General features: G+C 46.3%; 1 long non-coding RNA gene across 6 annotated transcripts in view; it reads left to right on the forward strand.

Moving 5' to 3' along the window:
* The window catches only part of LOC110362682 (uncharacterized), a 143,808-nt gene that overhangs the window by 85,845 nt on the left and 31,762 nt on the right, over positions 1-26,201 (forward strand). The window lies entirely within an intron of this gene.

Consider the following 26,201-nt stretch of genomic DNA (forward strand, 5'->3'; position numbering starts at 1 on the left):
GTGTTGTGGGAAAGCCACTGGCAAGGCTCCTATTGAAAGTTTTGTGGCACTGTTTGAGGAGAGGTGGCAGTGAGCTGTCAGCTTTGCAGAAGAGTTAAGATGGGGGAAGGAAAGGAGAACTGGGAGCAGTACTGGGAGCCTTGTACATAGAGGAGAGGGAGGGCATCAACCAGCCAGACCTTACTTCAGGTTGGAAATGTTTGCAGAACTTGAGATGACCTGAAAAATTCCAGTAAGAAAGATGAGTGCCAGGGAACTTAGAAGGGTGGAGCTGGAGGAAGGTATTCCCTGTGATCGCAAGAAGTGAGTTTGGGACTGCAGGACGAAACAGCAACCAGCTCTCACCTCCAAGCCATCCCATAACAAAATACTTTGTGATTTTTATATGAGGAGTGAGTCATGCCCCTGTGACTTCCCTTCAGTGGCTCTTCTGTGAATTGTTTACTTTGCAGAGACAAAGATGTTTGCTTCCAAATTCTTCCTACTTCTTCAGAGGTTCGCTGGGTGGGTAGGCAGGGTCCTGGCCCGTATCAGCAAATGTCCTCTGCAGCATCACCGCCATGCTGTGAGGCAGTTTCTCCAACACCACTCTGAGCCCTTGTGCTGTTTGCCAAAAGATCCAAAGGAAAGCATGTTATTTGTGTTGTGCGTAAAGCCTATGCTAGTAGCACCCAGTGACTGCTCTGCAGGCACTGGGAGCTGATATGCTGCAGGGTCTTTTTGTGCAGGGCTGATGTGAAATCAGAATTTATTTTTCACAGATTGATATTATATTAAAAAAAAAAAAAATGCTGTTGTGTTCTTCCATCTCAGATGAGATGAAAGGTGAGGTTTGCCCAATTTATGCTGGGAGGGCCATTCAATACAAAATCCTGTTTCTGAAGACCTGAAGCAGAAATGGGTTTCTGCTTCCCAGATTGCCAAAGTCCAGGGATCCATGGCACAAGCAGGTATCCAGTGAGGCCAGAGGAAGCAGTGGGTGAGCGCTGTGCTGGCCAGCCTGCTAACACCAATGTGCTCTCCACCACAATCACATTTCTAGCATTTGGAAGCTCTTTTTTTTTTTAATTACTTTTTTTTTTCTTCACCTCTTCTGAGATACTGTAAATGTATTACATTGTTTTCTCCAAAAGAGGAAAAAAGAAATTGATAATTGAATCCAGATATGACATTTTCTGGTTTATTTCCTGAGTGCTCTTACCACTGCTTTTACTGTTCATGGTGAGGATGTTTAGTTAAGACCTTCCCGTAAGTCCCATGATCAAGTCCCATCTCTGCTTGTCTGAACTCCTGATGATCCTAATGAAATCATATCTTCTTGCAGTGTCTTTCTTCCCTATCTCTAATGTGCCGGTAATACTTTCTTCCCCTCTAAAATGTATTTTGCTTATTAGGCTAAAATCCAGGGCGATGTGGGATGTCTTGTGCTTATATGGAAGTGAAGTGCCCAGTGCAGCTGACCCCTGAAATTTGGAGGTGCCAGAGCACACAGAAACCTGGATGTGGTTGGAGGGTGATTCCTCCAAAAGCATCCAGTAGTGCCACCTCACACACTGGGGCTTGCAACGTTAAGAGGCTGGACATGATGCAAACCCTTCCCTAACTTGGGAGAAGAAAGCAGGAAAGCAGAGCACTGCACCTCACTCAGCTGGTCACCAAAAGTCTGGTGCCTCAGGCCTTTTGGGCTGCACTGTTAAATCTCCACCCAGCTGAGGAACTAGAGAGGTAACACTCCCATAAGACCCTGTCTCACTAAGAGGATTTGTGGGAAATATAACTGTAAAAGCAGCTGTCACTCTGTAAGCATATCTCCTGGTTCTCTTGGTGGACTGTTTTCAGCAGTTTTCCACTTCCCATGCATTCATCTTTAGAACTGAATTTCCCAGCTCAGGATTTTTGTGCCAGACAAATTTTTTTCCCCTGGAAAATTTCCATCGGTACATCTCGTTCTTGCCCAGGAAGCAGAGGTTGAATTTTCCGGAGGAAAGGCTTTTTAAAGCACCCTGCTTAGGTAGCCGTCTTCCCACCAGCATCCAAGCCAGCTTGCTTAGCTCCAGCATTCTAAGCTGCATGGCCTCATTGGACTGATTTGCAGGAGTCTTGAGCACTAGAAGTTACAACCAAAATTAATGACAGTTCTGCTTGTACAATAGAAGCTACTCTGAAAAATCAGGTCTTTAGGTAGTTTGCTTCAAGCAACCCAAACTAAAGGTTGTTATTTACTCATTTACCTTTCCATCGTGATGGGGCTCCCTGCTTGTGAAGAGGACAGGATCATCCACTTGTTTCACCAATCTGAAAGTTTAACTTGTTTTCAAGACACACACATATTTACCATGCAATGAGTATTTCATCTTCAGAAAAGCGTTTTGCATGGCAAAAACAGAGACAGAAAAGCTCTTAATGTATAGTACATTTATTAACCAGCATGAGCAGGGAGTGTGTGGCAGCTGCGCTGGGGCAGGTTTCCAGGCACTACTATGGCACGTTGTATCATTCACCTCAGAGAGCTGATGACAGCTCTGGACATAGGAACTTCTCTCGGCTTAGGTAGAAACCACCCTGTCTTTGGGCAGGTCAAAACTGGAGCTGCTTTGCCCCAGGGTCTTCTGGCTACTCCATTGACTGGCCAGGCTCGGTAGTGACTTCCAGAGCAGCCTGAGAAGCCTCTGTAATGGTGTTGATTCTAAACAAAGTGTGTGTAGAGGAAAAGCCGCACTGGTTTTGATGTGCTTTGAGGCACTTTTTGCCTGACAGTTTGAATTAAATTATCAAATCATGCTAGAACAAAAGATAAGGAACTTCTACTGACTGTGGAGAGTGTAGTGTACGAGATGTGGTGTGATAGGTGGCTTCTGGCTGTTTGTCGAACAGAAAAACTGCTGAATTTATTGTGTTTTTGTGGTGATTTGTATTCAAGTAATTATTTTTATTCTTGTAAGAGCACATTTTGGCTAATTTCTGAAGACACTGAACTCCGCACTTCAAGGGCTGTTTGTGTCTCTGATCCCAGAGGGCTGTGCAAGTGTACTAAGCCTCTGGGAAGGCAGAAACTCCCTGAGTTCCATAAAACAAAACCAAAAAAAAGAAATCATTTTTTTCCTGGTTGAAGGCACATGACTAGCTATTTCTACAGTCAATCTCATGATGCATTCACTCTCCTTTAAATCATACTTCCCATAGATTAGAAAACACATCTCATTAGAAGACATCATGCCACAGAGAAATATACTACTTTTTCATAACCCCGTGTCTCAGTGAAAACACTAAGTGGCAAGAGATAATTTCAAAATGTAAAAAAAATAAGTTTTTAATGTAAATGACTTTTTGACACTGCATTGATTTAATAATTCTACATAACAATTGTCAGTGTGGCGGAATTTCCAACCTGAGGCATTTGAAGAACCTTGTCTTTTAGGTCTGCTATGCATTCCCAGATGCCAGGGTCAAGGCAAGGAGACACATTTAAATTTTCAAGGAATCTGAACAATTTGGTCAGTGACAGATTGGTGTGGAATGTCTGGAGTGCTCTTATTATTTCTTGACATTCATGATGCTGGCCACATTTAATGTGAGTACTGTTAAGAGCTTTATAGGCATGTTGTGGACAAAGCCGGGTTCAGAGAAATGGGTTTTCCTATTTGTTGCTTAAGTGCAGGGCAGGGATGGGAGGGCCAACGCTTGCATAAGCCCTGGCAAGTACTGTTGTGACCATCCATCATCTCTGCTCTGAGTGACATTCTGGTGGGCATGTTGAAAACATCCCATGGAGCAAGGACATCTCCAGGCAGTTTCACTGCAGTGGCATTTCTGCATCTGTCTTCACTTTCATCCCTGCTTTGGGTGCCTGGGTCTTGGAGCAGATCTTCAGGCCAGGATGTTGCAGGGTCTGGGGTTTTGCTGCCCTGATATGTATAACAAAGAGTCCTTCATCCCCAGTGGACCTTTTGGGGCTTGTTTTGTGTCTCGGAAAGTAACTGGGGAGGGTGGCAGTGTGTGTGTCTTGGCATAACAGCTCCTGCCAAATGCTGAAGCATTATCACAGAATCATTTTAGTTGGAAAAGACCCTCGAGTCCAGCCATTAACCCAACACTGGCACTAAACCATGTACCTAAGAGCCTCATTTACATGTCTTTTAAACACCTCCAGGACCTGTCGCTTTGCCTGCCTGCATCAAGGCTCAATGTGCTTTGGCGTGTGGGTTGCCCTGGGTGCAGACATCCCCCTTCTCTCCATGCCTGTGGGGCTGGGCCACATGCAGCTCCTCTGGGTGCTGGGAAGAGGGTTGAGTTTAGCACCACCCCAGGACTCTGCAGCTCAAACTGATGTTACTCCGTGCTGATGCTGCCAACCTCTTGAAGCAGAAGAGGCAGTTTAGTGAAAGCAGATGAAGGGTAGAGAAATGTGTCAGTCAGTTATCTTCTCAGTCCATATTGAAGAAATGAGATACACTTGTGGTTTGTAAGATTGTTTTTATTTTAAACTAAGGGAAATCAACAAAGCAAAGTAAGAGCAGGAGTAATATTTTAATTGGTAACAGCTTGTATGAAATAAAGCACAAGACTGTAGACATCTCTGCAAAAAGTCTTGGTTCTTCAGAGTTACAATACATAGAATATAAAATTATTAGAGCAGGTAGCACCCCTAACTGCCCCAACACACCCCAAACCACTATTTATTTCCAGCCAGCTTCTCAGTTGCTTTGCTTTCCCATGAAATTCCATCCACAAGGCTGTTTTCAAGGAATTTTCACCTGTGAAGGTCTGGGTGGAAGGAAAGCAAAGCACAGATCCCCTGGGAGAGCCTGCTCAGGCAAGGGAGATGAACCACGCCACGGGGCAGTTGAGCTGTCATGCAGCCACAGCAGCCTGCTTTTCCAAGAGCACTTTGCTGAGGTCTTGGGACCTTCCTGTGACCCGCAGGTGATTTGATGCTCATCCCAGGAAGTACAGCAGATAGCCGAGGCCACAAAGTGAGCGGCGTCTCGGTACCTGCTGGTTCCCCAAGCAGGTGATGGGTGTGCTGCTCCCCTGCTAGCTCATGTTTCCCTCCTCCCTGCTGCTGTACTGGCATGACTCGTGCTTTGTGCTGGATACCGATGCGCTGACTGCAGTGCAGCGGAGGTGGTAGGGAAGGATACTCAGCCCTTCCCCGTTTCATGTTAGCACTTTGTCTGCCCTGCCCTGTTTGCAACACCCGCTACATAGCATAGCAAAAATTGCTGGGAACAGTGCTCCAACCCTCCATCCTCTGCTCTCCATTCCATGCTCACCCTCCTTGTATGCATCTTTCTATTGTTATCTATTCCTTTTTTCATTATTATCTCTTCTCTGCAGTCTCTACTTATATACAGCAACTTTAATTGTGTTTCTGTGCTACTCAGCCAGCAGTGATATAACCTTTATGGCAGGTGGATGCAAAGGAGCTGCACTGGCTGGATCCGCAGGGTCACTGTGGTGTGCGTGTCCGGACCAGGGAGAAGCTGACCTGAATTCACAGAGGTGTCACACTGCTTGTGCTTGACTGGAAAAGTCCTTGTGCCCTGAACTGCCCATGAAGATAGAGCTTCACCAGGGAAGTGGTGTTTTCGTTGCTAGTGGCAAGGCTGTGGATGGGACTGAGAAGCTCTCCTTCTGTCACAGACCGTTTCTGAACTATTTCATTCTTCTCCTCTAGACACATCACTTCACAGGCAAGTTTTGCTGGAAGGATATAGAATACTTTAGATTCACATAGCACCGTTTGTTAGAAGGGTCCCAAGGTACGGATGTGTACTCAGCTCTGAAATGCAGCCCTCTGCTGAGCAGAGCTCCTCCCCAGCTCAGAACAGACTGAATATAGTGACTTGTTTTTCCAGGATCTCAGAGTCAACCCCATAATGCATCAAGAACTTTTCCTCCCAGAAGCATCTTTCTCTCATACTTCGTGACAAGCAGGTGCCATCCGTTATTACCAAAGTTTGCTGTTTGCTTTGTCTTTCACCTTACTGTGTCACTGCAGGATACCAGCCTACTATGGCATGTACTCCAGCAATTTGAATTTCGTACAACGAGAAATTGCAGACTCTTCATCCATGACCTAAGGTTTCCTGGAGGAAATAAGGGAGGAGCTGACTCAGAGAAGAATCCTGCTATAATTTATACAGGCCCCAATAAGTCTCATTCCCTGCCTTAATACCATCAAGATACTTGGAATTTCCCTGACAGTACAGCTTATCTCCCTTTTGCAGGAAAAAGGGTCTCCCAAAATTTATTGTTCTGCTTCCATCTCCCTCCTGTGGTCCTGCAATCTTGTTGAGGGTGTTGTGTGGCTCTTTGCACAGCTCCACGGTAAAACGCTGTTTCATAACCTCTACGCGGTTGACCTGAGCGTAGATGAAGTAGTTGCCGCTCTGCTCGATTATGAGGTACTGGTCACGGTCCTTCTGTACAAATCCGTCGCAGTGCTCTAAGCTCCATTCCCAGCTCATGACACCCGTGGAATTTGCTGTAGAGGACTTTTTTACTGAGGAAAACACAGACAAAATGGGTATGGTGACTAATTATGTTTAAGGACAACTTTGTTCTGTACATTAGCATGTTTTGTTACTGTTGCTTGTTGATACATCTTACTGCCCTCTCACTTCCTGACTTTTTAATTATTATTATTATTGTGGTTATTATTATTGATCTTTTTGAGTTTACTGACTCCTCAGAAGTGCTAGGAAGGGGTCTCAATCTGCTAGGAGGGGCTGTGAAGGACGCCCAGGGCCATGGGTGTTTTGGAGGGGCTCCTCACCAGGACAGGTTAGCTGCAGAAAACACCCAGAAGACAGGGAACCTTCAAGGCTGAGGGTTGGGTTTGAGCTCATCTCTAATGAGAAAAAATTAATGGGCAAAACTTCAGCCAGATCTGAGGATGATGAGGGTGGTTACAGTAATCCTTTGCTCACTAGCTGCTGTGGATGTAGTCCTTCACAAGAGTTGAGGCTGCAGGATCTTCCCAGATTTGCCCCTCTCTCTGTGCTGGACAAACACATGCTGTCAGCATTAAAGCTAACGAAGGGTGGCAGCTGTGTCATACCCCTTGCTGCGCACAGACAAACTGGGTAAGGAGACAGCACAGCAATGTCAGACTGTGCCTGCCACGAGGGCATGTGTGTCTGCGGTACGTAATGCGGTGAGGTCTTGATGCAGAATGGATCAAATGCCATGTAACAGGGACACCCAGCTCAGGCCACAGTGTTGGTTGGAACCTTCAGCCACTATGTCTGCCTGAGGGCTCCTGGCTGGTTAGGGTCTTGTCCAGTCAACAGTCATTAGCTCAAGTTTTATGCATCAGTTTAATTAAATATCTCTGAGTGTCTGAGCTGGTATATGGGGCATTACTGTTGGATTGTCCTATGTTGAGGTTAGGGAACTAATGACTAACACCTGGCAGCAATAAATCTGACTCTTGTGATGCTGATTTTATTGGCCATTTTCAGAGAGCTGCATGTGGCTGATTCTGGCAGAGAGAGACGGTTGCTGGCTGACAGCACTGGGTGCAGGGCTGGAGAGATATGTTTGTCATGGCCACAGTGTCCTACGGGCTCTGCATTTCTGTGGTCAGAACCTAAACCTGTCCTTGGGGCAGCTGTAAACAGGAATGAGGGCTGTGAGACAGTCATCTTTGTCACAGCACAAGTCTGACAAAACCAGAAAGTGGGTCTAGAATCTCCATACTTACAATATCCGTGTGCCCAGCACAGCCCTGGTGCCTGTGGAAAGAAGAAGGGCTTGGTTAGTGTTTTTTGCTATCAGTGAACTCAACAGAGAAGCATTGTCATTACAAGAACACAAAAGTGTTTTCCCAGGAAGGGAAATAACCTTTTTATCCATAACTGCAAACAAACACAAGCAATGATTTGTTATGAAGCAGTTGTTTTCCAGCAAAGTTTGAAATGTTTGAAATAGACCAGCATTTTTCATATCAATTTTGGTGGTATTTTCACAAAATAAACAAGAGAGCCATCAGCAGTGCCTGGAAGGAGGTCTACACTCCTTTTGGGTGACAGGACTTTCATTTCATCCCTGGATTTAGCTCCTGTGGACTGTCACATGTGATGATATTGTGGACAAGGACTTGATTTAAAACCAGTGCATACACATGGGGAGCTGCACAGTGTTGTGCTAATTCACCCTCATTAAAATTGTGAACCTTTCCCTCTGTGCATCATACTTTGAACTCATTTTGCACTGAATCAGTGTGTGGCAGAGGTATGTAGTAGCTGTGTACCACAATGCCGGCACATGATGCTTTTCTGTGACGCTTTGTGCTCTGAAAGCAGCCGAGGCAGCTGGCAGTGGCTACCTCTTATTCAAAGTCGCTCTTGGGGTTTGTAGCCCCTGTGCAAGGAGGAAGGAGGAAACATGGAGGGCTGAAGGGATGCCCTCAAGGTCACACCTGATAAACAGAACGGGGAGGACAGTTTCTGACTTTAAAACCTACTCCTCTTTAGCCACTACACTGTACTTGGCTTGGGGTGGCTGGTGTGCTGATTTCTGATCCAGCAGTCAGAGCAGATTTCCAGTGTCCTTCCAGCCAGGGGAAGGAAGCAGCTCCGTGGGTGCTCAGGTGGTAAACTGCCAGTGGGAAGAGATTTCAGTCTGTTCCTGTGACTCATGCTTGGTGTTTGCTTATGGAGGTCATGCTCTTCCTACACAGCTATGTTCTCCCTCTGGCCAGAGCCCATAAAAAGCAGACTTGAGATCAACTTGCAGGCACAGGGACTCAATTCTGTCTTGCATCTTAATGGTTGCAAGCTCTGAGATGCTGAAAATTGCTATTGAAGTTCAACCTCATCTGTTACTTAGGAAGTTGCTGTCCCAAGTGCTGGGGAGGTTCTCAGCTCCCTTGCAGGGAAACACTTTCGTTACCCACTCCCGTTTTCTTCAATTGATATGACTCAACAGGACTAAAGGCAGTTCTTTCACATACTAAAACTTTCTGCAATGTGAAAAAAAAAAAAGAGAGGAGGAGGAATGGAATATGTGTGAAATGCTGTTTGTATCTGTGTGCTTGTTGCTCTCAGAGGAAAGCAGCTGCTCCCAAATAGATGAGAAAGGCTGTAGAAGCAGAGCTAAACATACCAAGGCAATTTAATTTTTTTTTTTCCTATTATGTGCTAAATGGATAGTGCTGTAAGGTGCAGAACAGGCACCTCTCTTGGGGGAATTCAGCAGTTTTCATACCTAAAAAAAATCAGTGCATTGTAGGATCCGTTCTCAGAGGGGTTCTTGGTACCATTATGCCACAAGAAGGTGGCAGACCATGAAAAAAGCCATCCTGCCTCTTAACAGAAGGGGACTTTTTCATTGTCCTCTCTCCCCCCAGAACAAAACTGGAGGGAGATACATCATAGCAGGATATGTAAACCAGTGCCCCAAACTGGCACTTGGATCCTCCAGGAGATTGATTCACAGTTTGGAGACTAGAGAGTGACAACTTAGTTTTCAACAAATGAGTCACCTGGCTCACCCCTGTATTTCTGTTCATTACTGTACATATAGATACAAACAGAAAAAGCCCATTGAAATCAGCTACTGAAACACAGAAGACAACCTGACTCAGTAACCGCTGTTTGGGCTAGATTGTATTGTATTAGCACTTGGTAAAATCAAGAGTGAAAAGGCTTCATGCCTGGTGAAATACCAGGACTCCTCAGCCTCTGCTGTCCTTACAGAGCATCATCAGTTGATGTTACATAAGGACAGCATACATCATTGGTGTAGGAAAGGAAACAAGATAAATAAAAACTGGGGTTTTTTTAATATTATTTTTTTTTAATCTTATGGAAATTAAAGCAAAATACTGCAAACAGGTACCCAAGGAACTGATGGAAATGTTACCAGTTGAAATCCTGGAAAGTAAAAGTGTTAGCTGTCTCCAAAAGAGAAAGAATGACTAGGTTGCAGTTAGTTGATAGCATCAACACAGCAGTGTTAATCATCAGGAGTAATATGTGTATTGTATACACCAGAGTTAGGAATTTTGCTTTGTTCTTACCTGCTTATGATGGAGTAAACAGAAGACTAGAGAAACCAGAGCTGGAATCACAATCAAAACAAACATTGAAGTATAAAAAGCCAGTTGACAACATGGGAATTTCCTTTTCTGTAGAATATTTCCATCCTTCATCAAGTCTGGTGCTTCCATGATGCTTAGCCTTGAGAAAGCTAGAGGTGAGGATGCAAACAGGACCACGGCTGAGAAAGGCACTGCCGGAGTTCCCAAGGTCCTTATTGCCACAGCAGAGCATGGACACAACTTTATGCCGGAGGTTTCCCCATGCTAATAAAGCCAAGAGGAGGAGCCACCGTGTGTTTCACCACTAGCCCAGGCTAAGAGGCAATGCGTTAGCATTTCCTCATGAAACCGAGGCAGAGAACTTTCATTTGGCTCCTGGCCCAGCGTGACCAAAATGAAACTGTGGCAACAGGTCGCTAGGGCTCTGAAAAGCACCATGGACTTTTCATGCAAGGAGACAAGTTTACAAACTCTCCAGCAAACACCAAGTGCAGGGTTAAGATGTCAAGCACAGGAATCTTCCCATGGCTGCGTGCAATCTCTTTCTCTTCAGAGGTACCAGTGATTTTTATGGCTGAGGAGTTGGCATCAGATTAAATCTGTTTCTCATTTTGACAGCACAGATCTGAGCACTGATGCTGGAATAGCATTCTTGCAGTTCCCGGGGGCATGATTCACGCCATAAAAGTGAAACTACACACAACTTAAAAATATGTCCACAAGCGATCCCTGCCGTGGAGCCTCTAGCATAGCCTTAGCGTAGCCTTATCGGCAAATGGAAACAGTTGCATCAACCACCAGCCTGTCTTCCACACTGATGTCATTTGAGGAGGAGGAGGGAGAGTAAGAAAATAGTTGGAATTTTGTATATGGCTTTCAGTTTGCAGTTTGAAGTGAGCTGTTTGCTTTTCAAAGACTTCCTAAGATAATTTTTTTTTACTTTGCCCTTTTGATTTTTCTTCATACCTCCTTTTGAATTCATTATTGTAGGAACAAAATTGTGAGTTAGAAGTTGTCCATGGGGGGGGGAAAAAAAAATCAGAAAGGTACGAGAAGTAAAAAACAAAGGAAAGCCAAAAAAACAGCTGAAAGAAATATAAGTTTAACTGTCAAACTTCGAAGTAGTTTCTATTTTGAAATTCTGCACATACTTTTGAGTTTTCTTTCAATATGAAAAAGTGTTATTCATTGGTGTTTACTTAAAAAAGAAATTCTGACACACAAAGATACCACATAGAGATCTCTTCCAGCTCTGCTGCACTCCCTTGCTGGGGATAGAGTGCATGGAAAATATCCTTTAGTCTTGCTTCCACTCTTTCTTCTCTTCTGAACCTGTGGGAGAAGCCTCGACTCTTCCAGCTGCACAGAACCAAAGTTTAATCTCAGTGTCTTGCAGAGCGGTAGAATGGAAACAGAAATTTGGAATGGGCACAAGAACAAAACTAGAAAACCTGAACTGTTGTGTTAATACTCCACTTCATCTTTCACATTCTCACTTAGTGCTAGAGCAGGTCCTCAGCACACATTTAATTCAGGGTGAGACGGAGGGGAAACCTGCATGTGTTGCCCCCAGCAGGGTTCAGGGCAAGCTGTGGGAAAGAAAAGCGTCAGACAGCCTCAATGTGACTTTCCTGTGTCCCCCACCAGCCCGTATAGTTTTTCTGCCTGTCTTGGTAGTGACTCCACATGACTAATGTCAAGGAAACAGGGTATTATCCATAAACTTCTCCCTGAAAAAAACAAACAAACAAACAAACATGCAATTAAGGAGACTTAGCCTGTGTGGGGAGACCTGTTAACCTCTATGATGTTCACCTTGCTCTGCACCCTGCCCTGGACTGACACCAGACAAGAGACAAGGGTGGTCCCTGCACCAGCCCCTTTCCTTTCTCCCTGAAATAATTGGTTTATTAAAGCTGTATGTGCAAGAGCCTTTAATGATCCAATTGTTTCTCTGAGCTGGACTAAAGCCTGCAATCAGTCACCCTGAAATGTAGCAACGCCCAAGACAAATACAGACCCTCAGCTGCAAACAGGGATTGTTCACGGTCAGACAGCCTGCTTCTCCCCATGCACTGCACAAGCTGGTTTAGAAGCCCTGTTTTGACCTCAAACCAGCATTGGCCTGTGGCTCCGACCCTACAGCCTCAGACAGTAAGCTTGCCGCTGTTAAGCTTCTGGCTTTGACCACAAAAAAAAGACCTAAGCAATCTTCATTTTACAGCATGCAAATGAGACTTCCCGTGACATCCCATGTACTGCAGAGACAGCAAAAGGTCTAAAAAAAAAAAAAATCACAAGAAGAAAAGATCTACCAACAGCAATTTCAGCCACTTTTTCTTTTTTTTTTTTTTTAACCTGCAAAAGAACCCTTTCTTCTTTTTTTTTTTTTTTCTTTGTTCAAACAAAAAATTATGATTGCTACCACAAATAGAGCTCAGGAGCAAAAAGCATCAGTCCCAGTACCCAAAATGTGCCAGTTTCTTTGAGTGAATACAGGGTTAAAATAGGAAGAATCATACAGGGGAGGGGTTGTACAGGATCAATAAAGGGCTGGTGTTGAATACTTCCAGATTGTGAACAGGCATTTATTTCACTTGGTGGCATCTAGCTAGTATTGTATTTATTTTATATTAATTGTATCATATTATGTTAAACACAGAGACGCTATCTTATGTGACTACTGTGAAGTGGCAGCACTGAAGGACTGTGACCACAGGCTGTAAATCTGCCTTTCCTTCATGTTATCTGTACACATAGGGCCTGTTGTGTGGTGGGGAGAGAGTGCTGGGACAGCGGGCTGGGATCCCAGCAATGCCACGAGCCCTGTGCAGGGCTGGAGAAGCCCTGGCGGGAGGCAGTAAAAGTACTGTTTAAATTAAGGCTTTCTTTTTACTTGCAAGAAGATTTATGGCTGCATCTCAACTGTATTTCCCTTCCAGATCCCAGCAGTTTTTATTAGGATGGTGTTTGAGCATGTTACGCCCAGTTAAAAAAACAGACTAAGCCCACCAGACCAGAGGATGCGATTGCTGCCACATTTGGCTTAATTTTCTTCCACATTTCTTGGTACTTCTCAAAAGCAGCCTCAGATCTCAGAATATGATTTTGCAATTAATTTGTTTATTGGCAGGGTGACCACCATATGCTGGTGTTGTCCTTCCTTTCCTTTCTCTCCTAATAGCCTGTTAGAAAGGGATGGAAACAAATCCAGCCTACAAGCAGCCGTGCTCCGTACAAAGGAACAGGATGTGATTCTTGCCTGCCTTTTCTCCCTTGCTTCCCTTCCCTGGTTTCTTTAAAAGACAATTGTTAGGCAGATTTTCTGCTAGCAGTGTCCCAGCTTGAAATACACAAAGTTTATCTTTAGCCTTTGAATTTCCATTCTGTTGGACTGCGTGGGTGTGGACATTTGACTGTTGGCCAGTTTAAAAATACGAAATATCTGTTGAGATTATTAAAGCAGAATGGGAGATTCATGTACTCAACTTCAACACAATCCTAACCTCATTTCCTCTGACTGAGCCTGGCCTGGGGGACTTGAGGTAATTTCATGGCTCATGCACAGATTGGGACTCGCAGACTTACCACCCACGTATTCAAGTGGGAGTTTTCTGTTTGCCTGCTTGACCCTCTGTGACAATGTTCGGTAACACGTTTGTCCCAGCCCACTCAGACACCCGACAGTTCTTCACAGCCTGTCCCTGGGGAGCTGCTTTTCAAACCCTCAGCCGCCTGTGTGATTTCATCGTCGAATATTAGCACCACCCAGTATAACCACGAAGTTTGCTTTAACCCTGAGGTTTTAAAGTCATAACCAGCTTGTTTTCACTGACAGCAAAGGTTGCCCCATCTTTACTTTGTGGCTCAGCCTTTCTTTATGTGTGATTGTGGGAAAAGTGGCATGTTTTCAGCAGCCACAGCTTTCTAGGGATATGAGAGAAGCTTCAGAAGCACAGAAAAGCCCTAGTGGAGTTTCAACCCCGGTCCGCAAGAGCAGAGATAAAGAAATATTGATTCATTTGAGAGATCCTGAATTTCAGTTCTATCTGTTGCGTGAAGTGTGCAGGCATTACTGCTGTCCTTGTTTCCCTCAAGCTAATTGTTTTGGGGAGGGCAACAAAATCAGTGGGCAAAGCTGGAAAAATTGGCTGCCATCAGGAAAATGAACCATGGCAAGATGCCTTGGCAGGGCAGCCCGTGGACACCGGTCAGTCCCACATGTCAGGGCTGAGGCTCTGGGGTGGGCACAGAGCTGGGACCACAGCCGTGCGTGTCCCAGCAGGAATCCTGGCATGAGGTGTGATGGAAGCGATGGGTCCGCGCTGGCACCCTGTCCTGGCAGCCGGCACCGGCAGCTGCAGTGCAGCTCCCCCTGGAGCGGCTGAAACGCCTGTGTGGCTCTGTGTGTGTTGTCTTCTGGCCCTGGCAAAAATACTTTCTATGCCAAAAGTACTCGGCTAAAATGTGGGCAAGCTGCAGTGAAATCTCTAATGTGAAGCAGCTGCCGTGAATGCCTAAGGTCTCTCTCTGAATCAGGTTTCATTTGCTTTAAGGCTTAAATATTGCTAGAAGTGCATATTTCCATGCCCGACAGTGAAAGTATCTTGCTTGGATTAGGCTGTGCTGCGCGTGAACACCAGGATCCATGGAGGAGGACTTTTCCAAGGTGCCGTTCTTTACCTGCGTACAACAGACAAATTCTCAGCCTAGCAAACTCTCCCTCCTAAAATACTCCTTGTGGTCTCCCTAGGGTGCAGCCCTCTCCCAGGTGTTTGGGAGATTCTTCTGATTTTGCTTTACGCTTGTCAGGGAAGCAGCAGAGACTGATGGTGGGACTGAGCCCTGCAAGCAGGGCCATGATGCCCATGTGGAGCCGCTGCCCGCAGCGCAGGGCGAAATTCCTCCAGCGCCTTGGGGGAGCCCAGGCACAGGAGCTGGAGAGATGCCTGAGGGCTATAGGCTGTGCCCAATTTGTGACATTGCTACCTCTGATTTTCCCTCTGCAAAGCACTCTCAAGTGTTACTGTGTCTGGTGCGTTGTCTGCCTTCAGTTGCTATTCCCAGTATTTCATCTGGCCTCTGGCTGCCGGGTGGGTGAGCAGTGTGATCCGAATAGCGACTAATTTCAGGGGTGGGTTAAGCATAACGTATGGGACCTTTGATGGAAAGTTTTCCTCTGTGTAGTTGATCAGTGCCTGCAGCCTAAAGCCAGCAACTCCTGGAAGAAGGAGGAGAACGGGCAGCGTGCTCTTGCCTGAGGAGAAAGGAAGGATTGGGAAGGGTGGGAAGAGCAGCTAAGCCCAGTTCCCACCTGACACCCACAGCAGGCTCTCATAACTCTAGGGGACCTACTGGTGTGGATAGATGATTTGTGTGTGAAATATTCTATTGCACAACACATTTCTGGGTTTGATTTTTTTCAAAATTCCTTATTCTTGTTCCGAGCTTTACATCTGAGACCAAAGAGCATTTCTTTCTGATGCATGATATCAGCACTGTTCCTGCATCTTCCCACAGAGGCATGTTCAGGGCTGGAGGCAGCTTCCCATCAGCAGCAGGGCTGGCTCAGGGTTTTTTCTGCCTCCCAGCCACACTGAGCTCACCTCCTCGCTGAGGTGTGAGAATGGCTAAGGCAGAGCCTAGCTGTTGGTTCAGGTTGTGTGTTGACTACCAGATGGCAAAGTCATCCTGTGTTTGTGATAAGCTCTTCGGAACGCAAGGCAAGGGGACAGTGGTGTGTGCTGCCTTTTTGCATCCAGCAAAGTGTCTCCCTGCTGCAACATGAGCTAGGTGGGCATGGCATGCCCTGCCTGGCCTGCCTTCTGCCTACTGCCAGCTGAATATATCACAAAATTTGCAAGGCACAGCACACGCACGTGGTGGAAAAGGGAGAGGGGAGAATATTATGCTGGCCTTTGACAAACTGCATTAATTTGTAACTGGGAACAAGCTGCTGCAGGTCTCCCAGCTTCACACAGCTTACCTATCCTCTGTGTTTTCTCTCTCTGTATTACTCCTTTTTACTGGTACCAGGTATGAGTGTCAGGCAGGCAGCCCACAAAACAGGGCCACACTTCTGAGCTCACCCATCTGCTCCTGCACTTGCTGCCTCCTTCAGTTTCCATCTCTGCACTGTAATCTCAGAGTTAATGTTCAATTCCTCTTGGTCTCCTTTAACCTGCAGCCATATGGGATGGCGTCATATGTAAACACCACAGGTGACGTGTCCTCTACCCTCCTCTTCCCTTCCTTGTGCCAACTTGCCTCTGCTTTCCCTCCCAAATGTTTTTCCATTTTGTATTTTCCATTTGTGAGTATTTTAGCTTCATAAAAGCCAGATCTGCCACTTGTGCTCCACAGAAGGTAATCACTCTCCTCTTGTGCCACTGACAGAGCTACCACAATGAACTTGTTTGAGGTGTAGGTTGTTCCATACCATGGTGTTTCCCTTCAGAGATTTCACCAGGTGGTGGGAAATTCCGTGTTCTCTATTGCATGTGCAGGCAGATTGGAGTGACAGCTCCTGTGAACACAGCATTTGCTGGTTGTCAGCACTTGTGCTAGTGCGCTGAGGTTCTCTCTGACACACACCAACATTTTGCTTCCTTAGGGGCTGTTTGTACTCAGTCAGTTCCTCCTGCTTCTCCCAAACCATTACACAGTATACGTCTTCTTGGGTCACACTCTTACTTTGGGCAGTGTGTCCAGGCCATTACTCTTCTAGGTAGAAGTGAGCTTGCAACAAAACCAAGAAGAAAGGCTTGCTTCAGTAATTTGTTCCAGAGAAGCAGCGGGGGTGCAGGCTCCACCTCCTCCATGCTACTGTGGGCTTTACTCCTCAAAATAGCAGAGTATGCAGGGTCCCTGTGTTACTGTGGTGTCACCCAAAGCAAACGGAGAGAACAGCAGCTGTGCATCTCCTCTCCATGGGATACCAGATTGTGACCACTAATGTGATGACTAGTGGGAAGACTAGGTCTGTCCCCCTGGGTCACCCCTCTCAGAGCCACTTGGCCAGGGTCTCTGCAGAATCATCTCCATTCATTGCTGAGACTCCTCCACGACCACAGACATGAGGGTTTCTTTTTCTTCCCTGCTAAAGCTAAAAGAGAGAGATGCTTGAGAGGATCCTGTCTCGTCTTAAGCATCCTCACCAGTTTCCCTCTAGGCTTAAACCAATCAAGTGTTCTAGCAGGTTCTGGATTTCCTACTTGCTCCTTCAGTTTGCTCCTCTCACAGCACTAAATACTGGAAGCTGACTCTATTCTTACACAGAGAAGAGGTTTCCAGAAGTGCTACTCATGATCCTTGCAGATGCTAGCTGCTAGCTGAGGTGAGGCGTTAAACATGCTTGCTGGTCCTGAGCTGAAAAGCAGAAAGCTTTGCTTGACTGCTCTGGAGCTGAAATATTTCAGGAAAGAGTCAGCATTTTAGAACCTTGGGATTTCACCAGAATTTATTCCAAAAAATTTTTCAAAACGTTCTGGATTCCTGTGGTATCATGTGAATTACTCCAGAGTCACACTGTACACAGGTACACAGTTAGTAAGATTTCTGTGCATGAGGCTTCTTGGGCTTCCTTGTACAGTTCCTGTGCATGGTTTTGAATAGTGTGGTTAAGAGTTAGTGTTTGACAACTTGGAAACTTATCTGAAAATTAGACTTGCTTCTGATATCCTTGAAAAATCTGAAGAAGTAAAATCAGAGCAATCTGAGGAACGCTAGACAATCTTGGCTATAGTGTCTTCTCCAGAATTGTTTTTTTCCCCTAAGTTTAGAACAACGTTTTTCCTGTTGCGTGATGAAATTACGTGTTGTGTCTTGTGACAGACTGGATACGCTCCAGCTGTGATGCTTTTACCAGCAGGCTCTAATCTGTAAAGCCTTTCACCAGAGCGACAGCCCTTGGCTGTCATCTTTGTTCCCCTGCCAGCCTTTCCTGCTTGGCTTCAGGCTGAGCACAGCAGCGACAACAGCTGTGCAGGGGCCAAAATGGGAGATTTTGAAGGTACTTGGCCATAGATCCAAATACAAGAGGGCTTAGGTGGGTCTGTGCTAGGCTGAGACCATGAAATCATGCTAGCTTTCCCTGGGAGCTGTGTCCTTCCCCCAAGACTTATTTTGCCATCAGCAGCCCTTGGCAAGAGGGATGTGCTAACTTGGAGCTGGAGAGTGTCTTCAAATATCCCCTAACAGCAAGATAAAATATGTGTTTGAGGAAGAGGAGGAGCCTGTAACTCTGACCAGTTTCAATTCAGTAGGAAGAATGAAAAGCAATTGCCTTGTTTTATGCCCCCTGTGTTCCAGTTCTTTCCTGTGAAGATGTGAGAATTTAATGGAGGAGTTATATTTAGCCGCTTTCTTTTCCTTGTTCTCTAATTAACTCTCCTCTTTCAATGGTAATGTCTGTAAAAACTAACTGTTAACATAAACAATTTCCAAATTATCAGAAACTGTAACAGGAAGAAATCTCAGCAAAGGAAGCAGCACAAAGGCAGTGGTAACACCATGTGGTTTGGATACTACTATATTGTGACAATGCTTGAGTGTCTTCATCAGCCTAAATGAAAAGAGTAAAACACAGATAAACCGTAGAGCAATATCAATTATCTTTGTGTTCTCAGCGGGTGCCAGTGGTTACAGATGAGAGTTGCTTTTTGGGCTGGGAATGCAGGTCCAAGCTTGGGATGTTGCTCATAGGGAGACCTGCTCCAGGCCCTTGGAAGTGCTTGCTCAGAGCTGAGAGTGTCGGGTCCGTCTAAGCTGTCAGTGCTCTTTCAGGAGCACTGCAGGGATAACATTTTGAGTCTTGTGTTGTAAATGCTACTTTTTGAAGGGATTGAGTGTCTCTATCACAGAGCCCGCTCATTGTCCTTGCCCAAGTCCTGCATTCAAGTCAAACCACAAGCAGGGGACTCCAGACAGGGAGATACTTGTGTGTCTGAAACCATGTAGTAAAATGGTGATTTGTCTAGTCCAGAAGTCCTTCCTGATTCCTCAGTCATTGTCACTTGGGTTGGAAAAGGCAGTGCAACCTCACTCTGTTCTGCTTCCTCTTGCTGCAGAAGCTGAGGAATTATAGCGTGACACTGAGAGCTTCAGCAGAAACAGTGTGAATGGGACAGGGTGAAAAAGTTCTAATTACAGTACAAGGTCTTCTAAAGAGGCCAAATAGAGAAGTGGCTGGTGTTGTGTTTGCACTGTCCTCACTCAGTACCAGTGATCTTGGTTTAGTTAGAAAATCACAGTGGTTCTGCACTGGCCTTGCGAAATCTGTTTGACTCAATTCTTTTGCAGACAAATAGGTGAGTTAGTTTTCAAAGTTTCAGTAAAGCAGCCCCAGTAAACTGGTGATTGTTCTGCCCTTCAACTGTAAGCTTCACATGCCCCAGGGAGATGCTCTGCCCCCTCACCTAAGAAGGATAGGGACAGACTTTTTAGTACAGACTGTAGTGATAGAACGAGTGATAACAGTTTCAAGCTAAAAGAGAGGAGACTGAGACTAGGTATAAGGAATTTTTTTTTTTTTTTTCAATGAGGGTTGTGAGACACTGGCCCGAGTTGCCCAGAGAGGTGGTGGATGCCCTGTCCCTGGAAGCATACAAGGCCAGGCTTGACAGGGCTCTGAGCAACCTGATCTGTGTGAAGATGTCCCTGCTCATGGCAGGGGGCTGGGCTAGGTGGCCTTTAAAGGTCCCTTCCAACCATAAACCATTCTATGATATCAGCTTGGCCCATATTCATTACTGGAGCTGTGGGGATTTCTGTCAGCAGAGTGGTCAGGTTATTGGTTTAGATGGAGTTACTTCAGTTACAGACTTGTCCCATCTTTTTTTTGTCTTTTCCTCTTTCACATGCTCTCTATGTAACAGCAGAACTTGGCTCGTAACCACAAAATCCAGAGGCTCCTGTCCCTTCTAGCAATGTGGGGAGCTGTGTAGAGAAGGATGGGATTTGGTTTTCACGTGACATCACCGAGCCCTTGGGCATACTGTGGAGTGTGGGGGGTAGTCCCTGGGCACACCGGTGTACACAGAGCACGTTGTAGCAACGAGGCGAGCAACAGGAGTGGAGGAAAAAGAGCAGTTGTTGTTTCATTCAGCAATTTCACTTTCTTTCCGATTTGCTTTAAAAAAGTGGTGTTTGTTTACTCATCTGGCAGAAATCCCAGCTCATTGATGTGAAAGAAGAAATCCTTCTGAAAGCTGTGAAACATTGGTGCGGTTATTCCCCCATCCAGGGCTGGGAGGCTTGCATCACCCGCCCCCGGACACTGAAATTCTTCTTCTTCTCGTCCTTCAGAAAGACTTACAAATCAGCATCTCATGTTGTGTCAGCATCTGGCAGCTTGCCTCTCTCTACTTCTGCCCGCACTGGTAAAATGAAACTGGCTGTGCTGTTGCATGTCACCCAGCTTGGAGCCATGTGTTTGCTCCTTCTGCGCCAGCCTGCCAGGACACTGATCTCTGAAAACTTTGGTAGTGCTGTGCTGTTAGCTCAGCAAGGACAGCATGCTACACAGTGCGAGTCGTGAGAGGCAGCTCCTGCCTTCCCCAGCACTCCCCACCGTGCAGAACCATCTGCAGGGTAAAGCCCCCTGGTCCCTGCACTGCCCATGCCTGCCCTCATCTCTCTGTGCTCCCCACGGCCTTGCTCAAGGGTGGCTGTGCTAATTGTATTCTCATAGCCTTGTGCATGTATGGTTTTTAAAGTTCCTCCCTCCTGACTTCCTTTGCATTGCATCATCAAGCAATGATTTTATTTCCTCAGTGCAGTTGAAGAATCACTACCTTACCAGCAAAGTCAGCATTAGGAAATGATGGAGTTAGGGCTGTGCAAGCAGCCTCTCATGCCCTGCCTTGCACAACTCCCTGCCCTCGATCACATGCACTTTGCAAGAGGGGATTTCTTCCTCTGACAGGAGCAGCCAGCCCTGGTACACCGCAGCAAGCCTGCCCATGCAGGGCACACAGGGGAGGCAGCTCGGACTGGCAGTGCTGTGCTTTTGGTATTCAGCTCTGCTGACCTATTTTTTGAAGTATTTCCCTTTTCATTCAACCTTGTGTAACAGTGTACAAGCTGGGTGGGCTCAGAGGCCCATCCAGAGTGGTATCCTGCCTTACATGTTGGAACCGTGGTATATTCTGTTTCTTTGTGTTCAGTAGTCAGTGTGGGATTTCTCTTGTGTGAATCTGCTGCTTTCTGAGCCTCGTCAACCTTTTAGCTTCCTCTCATGGCAATGACTTCCATAGCTTATTTACCTATTGTGTGAAAAAAACCCACTAGAAATCCTTGTTTTCCATTTAAACCTGCTATCTGTCCATTTAATGAGATGCTCATCTCTACCTAAACTTGCTTTGTAAAGAACAGCAAGCTTGGCTCCCAGCTCACCCTACAGATGCTTGTGGCTCTGAGGGACCATGCCAGGTCCTGCAGCTGCAGGGCTCTCTTTGGTCTTCCCAGAAAGGTGCAGCTCAGGGTGTTCCCTTTCTCCTCTGACCACCCATGATCTCAGGATGGAGGCAGGGCTGTGGTGGAGAAAAATCTTTGGAGAAAGGAGTTACCAAACCCCTATGCCACTTCTGAGGATATCCCAGTGCAGGGTGTTTTCTAGAGTTTGTAGCATTGCGCCACTTAGAAAAGCAAAAACATCTCCTATGCAGTGTGTGGTGAGCAAGCCAAATTGTAAATGCCTGCCGCAACAGCAGCCACACTGTGCTGTGGCCCACGCATCCACAAACATGCTCCAAGAGGACCGCAGGCTTGAGTGGGCGCCCATCCCTGGACCTGCCTCTGCTTCCTGGGGACGGGATGCACAGGCGCGTGGTTCGTGTCTGAGACACCATGACCTGCCCCCGGCTGGCTTGATTGATGGGCTGGGACCAGCAGCAGCCTCTCCTGCTGGGAGCTGTTCCTACTTGGCAGTTTGCAAACCCACTGTGCTGTTAGAAACCCCATGGCTCTGTGTCAAAAGCTCCTCTGCAGGAGTTTCCTTCTCATGTTTATTTAGCAGATGATTTCTGAGCTATGTTCAGAGGAAGGTGAGGAGGGTGGAAATGCCATGAGGAAAAGCAGGCTGGGGATCCCTGTTGTGCACCCAAGACAGCCCCTTCTCCTTTCATGCTGGGCTTGCTGAGAGGCTGGGTCAAGCGCTGGCTGGTTCTGCCATCCAACACCCTGCAGCCTCCCCACTGAGCTGGGTTGCTGCCCACTACCTCCACTCATTTGCTTTTTGCCTTCCCAGAGCTGAGTTTCTGCTACAGCTCTCTCCAGCAAGGTTTAGGAGAACATGGGTCATCCTCAACCCAGACCAGAAGCAAGGAAAAAATCCAACCCTCCAACTCCTTCATGCATTATCACAGTGAAGCTTGCCAAGTTTGTGCTTCCCAATGTCTGGGACATATCCTGGACAGATCTTGTAGCTTGTTTGAAAAAGTAGTGGAAGGTTCCCTGGAACTGTGTGAATGTCTGGTTTAATAATTCACTGAAAATTTGTAAAGGTCAAGAAGGAGAAACATCTTCCCCTGCTCCTCCTTGCAGACAAAAACATCAGAGGTTCAGTCATTCCCATATGAAATGTTTTGGTTTGCTCTTACAATATTTATTTGTTTGGCTTTGAAACAACCTCTGTTAGCTTTGAAATGAAGCCTTATTTTGACATAAACTATGGAAACATTTAATCTTGAAAGACATTAATAGAAAGTTACTGCCTGTGGGAATGCGCCTGCTCTAATTTGAATCCAAATTACGCTAACACGATTCGGTCCAAACTCTCAACTATTTTTATTGAATTACAGAATTGCATTTGGAGGAGAGATGTTGATCATTTTGGCAGAAATTTAAGGTATTTTCACCCAAATCAAGTATGTTTTCTCAGATTAAAAAGTCATGAACCTTTTCCAAAAATCTAACGCGTGAGTGGACCTTTCAAAGGTGTGATGGTTGAGAGACTGCGTCAAGAGCTGCCATTCATCTCTTTCTACTTTCCCAGTCCCAGGCCCATCTCCTCATCACCTCCTCCATTGCCTCTCTTGATCTGTTGCTGTATTTAGCCTTATTGTCCCAGCTCAGTGTGGCAGGACTCCAGCAGGGATTTAAACATTTGAATTGCATGTTGCCCAGGTGTCCTGGAAGCTGCTGTGAAGACTCTGCCATCTGAAACCTGGCATTTTGGGGTGTTGGCATTGCTGAGCTCCAGCGTGGGTGGGTGGGCAGTAGCAGTAATAGCTTTCTCCTGAAGTTCACCCTCAGGAAAGGCACAGGTACTTTCCTGCAGGTTTTTGACAGGTTTTAGCTTGCCGTGTTTTGCTGGTGGGAGAGAAGGGTATAGAAATTATGTGTTGTGTCAAATAGATCAGTCAAACTTTTAAGTTAACCACTCTTTTTCCCAGTGACAGCACTCACAGCAGCCCACACTTGGCTTCTGCATGCCCTCGCCATGATACAGGCATGAGGGAGTTCATTTCAGTAAACAGGTGGGAAAACAAGGCAATTTCCCCCAAGCACAGCAACAGGAGGGAATACAGCCAGTGTTTGAAGTGCAGCTTACCTGGTATTTCACACCCCACTGGTGGGTGCTTAGAGAGTTGAAAGTGAAAGCTAACCCTCCGTATTTACTTACCTGCCTTCTCTATTTACTTTCAGAACTGAAAACCTGATTGAGACTCAGCCAGAAAAAAAAATAAGACTTCATTCAGTTTTGTAGCCATAGTGAGGTTTTCTGCCCAGCCCAGAAACTGATGATCTTCCATTACCAGTTGGCACCTGTTGCATCCCTGTTTAATTATTAGCCTCCTCCTCCCACCAATCTCCCCTGGCAAAAGGACAGAAACTTATTTTCCTGCTCCTCTTGTTTAAGGGAGATGTCATTTATGAGCTTGCAGAAGTGGGCAGGTTGCTGACAGATCCCAGCTGCCCACTCAACACCTGGCATGATGAACTCATGTGGCTCAGTGCTCTTCTGAGGTGAGGGCAAGGAGTGGAGGAGCGGGCAGGGAAGGTGCAGCTGGAAAGGGGGAATATTTTTGTTTGCAAATGTTCTGACTTCAGGGCACCCCAGGAAAATGACGTGAAAAAGGTCTTGTGATGACAGGGCAGCCTGGCAGGGCTGCAACATCCCCACTTGTTCCTGCTGTGATGCAATCCCTTGGAAGCCCCCACCTCTGCATCAAAGTAGGGCTTATTTTTCTTACAAAGATCCAGATGTTTCCCCCATGCATATGAGCTCCCACTCACCATGAGCTTCCATCACCTGCCAGCACATCAGGCAATATCCAGTCCTTAGAAATGTAGGGACATGCCATGCATCTTTTTCCCCCGTGACTGCCCAAGCTCGTTGGGATGTATTGTAGTTAGGAGCCTCTCTATTCAGCCAAAAGCTCCCTGGGTAGTTAATTTTCTCATCCTGACATGACTCAGTGTGCCTGTTCTCAGAAAATGCCTGTTTCTTCTCACCCTTTTCAAGTTCTGTGGCAATGCAGATGTAGGCAGGAAACCACCTAAACCTCCATCCCTGAAGACACTTGAAAAATCAGGCAAAGACCAGAATTCAGCTAGTGATGTGGGCCTGCATCCTTGATGAATTTTGCTTTAGGTTCTTTTTTGCACAAGCACCAAAACCAGGTCCAGGAACAAAGACCAGAACTCCAGTCCTAACCTCTCCTTACTCACGCCTTTTGGCTTAGGGCTACAATGGCAGACCAGGTAGCAAAAGGAAGGCTTCAGCATGGCTTTGCCTGCAGTATCCTATGTCCTGCTGGTTGGAGATGACTGGTCTCCCAAATCAGTAGGACCCTCTCCAGCCTCCTGGAGGAGGAGGTGTGGGAGCAAGGCAGCCTGGATTGCCCTCTGGAGGGCTCTGTGGGCACCTACCTCTCACAGAGTGGGGAGCAAGGTTGCCCTCTTGGGGCCAGAGGCCTGGTGTTTGGGGCAGGGAGTGCCCAAGGTGGGCATGGAGAAGAGCTTGGGCTCCATGGTCACCAGCTGTGCTGGGAGAACCCAAGTTAGGGAGAAATCCAACACATCCTGCCATGCTGGGTGGTTACATTAACAACATAGGACTGATCGCTTGGCAGAGGCATATCCCATTCTGCATACATAGCAAAACAGTGAGTTGTGTAGGAAGTCACTTTGTCAGGCAGAATCATGCTTTGTGGGGACATCTGTGCTCAGTGGGAGGGGACGTTTCCAGCTGAGGCCATGTGGGGACTGGCAGGGATGAAACAAAAAACTGTCTCAAAACACGACAAGTGCCCCATGGACCACCATGGCTCTCCCAGCGTGCTGCTCAGGAGCACTGGTGCTAACAGTGGGCCTTTTAAAGCTCTACATGCCAGTCTCAAGCACTGCTCTGTTGTTAGCAGATTAATCAGCACCGGAGAACTGACTCCAGCCGAGGCCTGCAAGCAGTGCATTTATGAAGTGGCCGTGGTTGCACTGGCTGCTGTCTGAGCTGTACGGTTCATGGGTACCTGCCTTAACTGCCTGTCCAAGAGTGACTTCAGCACATTGGCTTTTTGTGCTACCTCTGGTTGCATTTGTCAGCTGGCTGGCTGCAAGCAGAGCAGAAGCAAGTTAAACTCTCCATCATTTGAACAGTGACAGAGCGTTTCCTGCAACCTCCAAGTGGCCAGGCTGGCATTTCAAGCTGTGAAAAACCACCGTGGCAAGTCCATTTCAAACAAAACTGGGAGACTTGGCCTGAGGTTCATTTTCCCACCACATTCCTGAATTCATATGCCTTGCTATTTGCTGGAGTTGGTATTACAGGTGCTGTGAGGAACAGATGATATACCTTGGTATATCTATGTGGATGTTTGAGGATGAAGCAGGGTGTGCAAGTATTGCAAACCAAACTTAGAAATAGCTAAGCTGAGGTGGATGATCTTAACTACCGAAAGTGCTCAAATATGCATGACACAATATCTGTAACCGCAGTCCCTGCTTTATCAGTCTTAATTAGTTGTTGCAATTTCCTGTGTTTGGAGAAAATGCAAGTGTGAAAGTATTGCAAGAATTATACTGAATGTGTGTGCATTTGAAGTATTTTAACATACTCAGGCTGTTGATAAACATGGTCAGGAGGAGGAGAAAAACAAAGTTTCAGACCCTGAAGTCTGACTCACTGTGCTCAGTCTGGGACAGAGGGTAC

The sequence above is a fragment of the Columba livia genome, chromosome 8, assembly GCF_036013475.1.
Source record: "Columba livia isolate bColLiv1 breed racing homer chromosome 8, bColLiv1.pat.W.v2, whole genome shotgun sequence".
Lineage (NCBI taxonomy): Eukaryota > Metazoa > Chordata > Aves > Columbiformes > Columbidae > Columba > Columba livia.